This window comes from Danio rerio, chromosome 16 (genome assembly GCF_052040795.2).
Source record: "Danio rerio strain M-AB ecotype USA chromosome 16, GRCz13ab, whole genome shotgun sequence".
NCBI classification, from domain to species: Eukaryota; Metazoa; Chordata; class Actinopteri; order Cypriniformes; family Danionidae; genus Danio; species Danio rerio.
This window is the reverse complement of record NC_141036.1, coordinates 32,364,525-32,369,622: the sequence shown is the minus strand read 5'-3', so window position 1 is coordinate 32,369,622 and position 5,098 is coordinate 32,364,525. Positions and strand designations below refer to the sequence as shown.

Here is a 5,098-nt window from a genome sequence, read left to right as displayed (position 1 = left end):
TTTTTTTTTCTTTAAAAAGTTAGTTAACCCATTGCCTTACAAACTGACTAATTAAACAAAGTTAATAAACCCAGTGTAAATTAGAACTGTTAAGTTAATTTAACTTAATTTTAATAATCATGCAATTAGTACACTTACTTAATATTTTAATGGCAATGGGTTGACTTTTGGGTGGACTTTTTAAAAAGTAAAATCAACTAACTGCTCTTAACATTGTTACAATTGTCTAATTTAATTTAATTTTATTTTACATTTTATTGTATGCATTGAATTGTATGCTTTGACATATTTGACTTTTTTTAATCCAACTTTAATGTGACAAAAGACAAAAGGAACTGAATATAAATACAAAAAGTTGACTTTTCTGCAGAGGAAGCAGTTCTGGTTGGGTGAATATAGAGTGATTTGCTCGCAATTGCATAAAAAAGCTCATAAGCTATATTGCGCTATACAGGAGAACATGGATCATGTTTATACAATTATCATAATTAGACTAAAATTCAGGCAACACACGCATAATCACAGATATGTATCACAAGATTTTACAAAAATAGTATTTTGTTTTTAGCATTTAGCACAATCATTTAAGAGAATAGTGGCTCACCCCCTGACAGTGCTTGGATTTGTTTTGAGTTTAAAATGTATGTATGTATGTATATATATATATATATATATATATATATATATATATATATATATATATATATATATATATATATATATATATATATATATATATATATTAGTGCTGTCAATCGATTAAAAAAATTAACTAATTAATCGCACTTTTAAAAAACATTTAATCGCGATTAATCGCATTTAAGATACTGAAGCGTGTAATTTTGGCTATTCAAATGTAAAATTAATGTAAAAGCAAAACAAAAACTATTTAAATTCTAAATATAATTGTTTATTCGAATTTTTGTTTAACTTGTAACAGATTTCATCATGTAAACAACATACCTGCAATAAACCATCAAGATCCTGCTTGACAGCCATAATTATTACAGAAATAAAACAAAGGCATGTTAATGCCATTTGAATTTCAAAACAATCAATGCCAATAGAGAAAACATTGATTTCCAAGTTGGATTCTAAGTGGACTGCAAAAAAAATAAAAATAAAAAAAATACAGGCATTGCAGATATGGAAAATGGAAATTAATAATAACAATAAAGTATTGAATACAAACAATTGTACTCATTGTAAAGTTGTATTGCTGTGAGTTGAGAAATTAATTATAAAGTAGAAACTTTTTTACTCAGTCTTTCTTTACATTTATCCAGTTGCTAAGACAGTCCAGTCCAGACATCCTAAGTCTCCCAGAAGTTGCGGGAGTATTCGCAAATGCACAGACTCCCGGATGCCCGCAAATAAATGATAACCTCCTGTAAATCTACCAAATGATTATATACAATTGAAGTCAGAATTATTTTCACAGTATGTCTGGTAATATTTTTTCTTCTGCAGAAAGTCTTATTTGTTTTATTTCAGCTAGAATAAAAGCAGTTATACATTTTTTAAGCCATTTTAAGGTCAATATTAGCCCCTTTAAGCTATAATTTTTTTGTTATAGTCTACAGAACAGACCATCATTATACAACAGAGTGGAGGAACTATGACGTCACTTTGTAGGCTAATCTGCTGCTAGCATAAAACTGGTTCCCTCGTAAAAATCCCAATAGGATTTTCCCATTTCCCGAAGGAGACAATCTCGCCATAGTCCGCCCCTGCCGCTCTTCAGGGACGTCGTGCACAACTCACCCCCACAGCTCTTCATGTACGTCTCGCGCGCACACGCCCGTACTCAGATATGTCACTCACTCAACCCCTGACACACACACACAACGCGCCGGAGTGACTCCCTTCAAATTCAACATGCATGATCGACCTGGATAGCCTGGAGATGCGACATTAATTCTTTTATTCTGAAACTTGCCTTTAAAAAGTGCTTCCTTGATCTTAATTTTTTGCATGCAGATTTATGTGAAATGGTGAATATAGGTCTATAATCACCTTGCAATTTCGAAATTATAGCTATTTTGCTTTGAGTATAGACTATTCAGTTCATAAAAGCAGTTCAATCTTTTATGAAGTTTGCTGTATAAAAATACAACAATTTAAAATATTTATAATTATCGGCCTATACATATCGGCTATCGGCCTCCAAGTCTGAAGAATTATCGGTTATCCATATCGGCCAAAAAATCCATATCGGTGCATCCCTAATATAACACACACACACACACACACATACATATATATATATATATATATATATATATATATATATATATATATATATATATATATATATATATATATATATAGTTTTATTATTTCAAGGGCGACACGGTGGCTTGATGGTTAGCACTGCCTCACAGCAAGAAGTTCACTGGTTCAGTTGGCATTTCTGTGTGGAGTTTGCATGTTCTCCTTGTGTTGGCATGGGTTTCTCCCGATGCTCCGGTTTCCCCCACAGTCCAAAGACATGTGGTATAGGTGTGTGTGTGTGTGTGTGTGTGTGTGTGTGTGTGTGTGTGTGTGTGTGTGTGTGTGTGTGTGTGTGTGTGTGTTTGTGTGTGCACGTGTGTCTTTGCATGAAAGTATTTGTATGTTTCCCAGTACTGGGTTAGAGCTGGAACTGCATCCGCTTTGTAAAACATAAGCTGGATAAGTTGGTGGTTCATTCCGCTGTGGCGACCCCTGATGAATAAAGAGACTAAGCCAAAGGAAAATGAATGAATGAATGAATGAATGAATAAATAATTTCAAGTAAGCTAAAATAATTTTTAAAAATACCTCTTTGCTTGTTTGTCTAATGACGTATATTGTTTCAGTGCAGTTTGAAAATTGCTTAAACTGAAACAAAACTGATTTTCTCACCTTAAAAAAGTTTTCCAGCAATTAGAGCCACCCATAAAATAAATCCCTATCTCCACCATGCTTTTGTGTAAAGTTTCATTTATTTAGACAATAACTTCAAATCTGACAACCACTTTTTTTCATGTGTAGATGACCACAAACTTAATGTATTTTATTTGAAAAATGCAGCCCCAATTGGGAGTTTCCCAGGGGGGTTATGAAATATATTTTCCATTTTCATTATACAAGTCATATTACATTAAAATTAACAGTGTTAATTTTTTAAATTAACAAGTCATATTACATTAAATTAACATTAAGTGTTTATTTACAGCACACAAGAGGAGGCATTTTATTATACATTATACCTGCCCAAAGTGTTTGATCTGAAAAAGTCAACATTCTGTAAAGTGCATGTATTACTTAGTAACCTTCAATAAACTTTTGTAAATATTTATGATATGCTAAACCATGGTCACATATCAACTGAAATTTGATTTGGTTTTCATGTCAGTGCCTCTGTTTCCAGTTCTTGATTGTATCATGGCATCAAACATCATTTTCTACAGTCATGTTGTTGAGTTTCCTTTTTCAATTACTGTGTTAAATTTTAATGTGCTTGGTTATCACCATTGTTTGAACTGTCTTCATGGAAGCTGATTGGTTTCTTGAGGGTTGATAGGTCTCAATGTCCTCCGTGTCCTCAGGCCAAATGAAAGCTCTTAGGATTCCGATCTCATTTTAAATCACCATTATTTCTACACATCAGAGGAAATCAGGAACCTCAAAGTAATACTAATAGCTGTGATTATAATATGTGATATGGAATGGGGTAATGAATCTGTTTCGCAGCTGAATGTTTAAAATATCGACTATATTCAATATCTGTCTTTACACATTCCCAAGCAGACCACTGACCTGCATTTCATAGAAGATTTCTTTAGCATTGCTCCTTTAAGTACACACATTAAAAGTCAATTTAATGTTAGGCCTCAAGGACTATTATTGGAATGAGGAGGTTGAATGAAGAAAAGCCTAATTAAAACCCTGTTTAAATGGTGTTTGTGTAGCTCTCTACAATAATCATCTGCCTATTTGCTCTAAGGTACTGGAAATGGCTATTAAAACATCAAAACAAAAATGTACAAACTGCAATGTAATATGCAAGCTTCAAACTTGCTTGTAACATAATACACCGGAAAAAAAAAACAAAAAAAAAAAACAAGCAAACCATGCTGTCCAAAGACATGCGGTACAAGTGAATTGGGTAAGCTAAATTGTCCTTAGTGAATGAGTGTGTGTGGATATTTCCCAGAGATGGGTTGCAGCTGGAAGGGCATCTGCTGCGTAAAACGTGCTGGATAAGTTGGCGGTTCATTCCGCTGTGGTAACCCCTGATTAATAAAGACTAAGCCAAAAAGAATAATATTTATTCATTCTTTAATTTTTCTGTCTGGGAATGTGCTGCAACCTTTAGAATGAGAAAATCATATTTGGTCTTAAATATTTGACTACTGTACATTCATGAATGAAAAAAACTGGTAAAATCTCACCTTAAATGAGTCAGTCTGCTCTCTGGGAACAACCTTTAAAATGAGAAAAGGACATTTAAATGAATTAATGTTTATATTTTTCCAAAATATTTTCCACTGTATATTAATGGGAGATTCATTAATCTATATAAAACTACCTGTAGTAGATCAGTCAGGAAACTAGAAAAGTAGTATTTTTATACACATACTGAGATATTGCAAATTCAAACCTACAGTAAAACAAACTTTACTAAGCTTTATAAATGTGGCCAAACTGCACATGCATTAGCAAAGGTCTAATCTGAAACATTTATACTGGGAACAATACATGGACAATCAATTCATATGTGTCATTTTATAAGGTATAACACAAATTTGAAAAAAACATTACTTACCAAATGTGATGATTGAACAAATAAAAAGTCTGATGAATATTATCCCATGTGTCTGACTTCATCTGGTGTTTAACTGGCAGTTGGAAAACTGAATTAATGGTGCATATTCCGCCACCTGCTGGATTGGAAGTATGAGGCCCACCTTATAGGATGCTGGTTCGGCTTGTTTTTTAAGTTGAGTCGACAAACACTCTATTACAGACTAGTTGAGACAGTGAACACTTACTAGGTTACGTTGAATTACCATCTTTGTTATTTCAACAAACAAAATCATGTTGAAAATACTAAAATGCAGAATAATTTTTT

General features: G+C 32.8%; 1 long non-coding RNA gene across 1 annotated transcript; it reads right to left on the bottom strand.

Moving 5' to 3' along the window:
• Positions 1 to 2,950: 2,950 nt before the first annotated feature.
• On the bottom strand, positions 2,951 to 4,882 carry LOC141378209 (uncharacterized). Its single transcript, XR_015511519.1, has 3 exons — positions 4,793 to 4,882; positions 4,419 to 4,451; positions 2,951 to 4,336 (listed from the first exon to the last, which is right to left on the bottom strand). It is a non-coding gene; the product is annotated as an uncharacterized LOC141378209 (long non-coding RNA).
• Between the last annotated feature and the right edge of the window lie 216 nt (positions 4,883 to 5,098).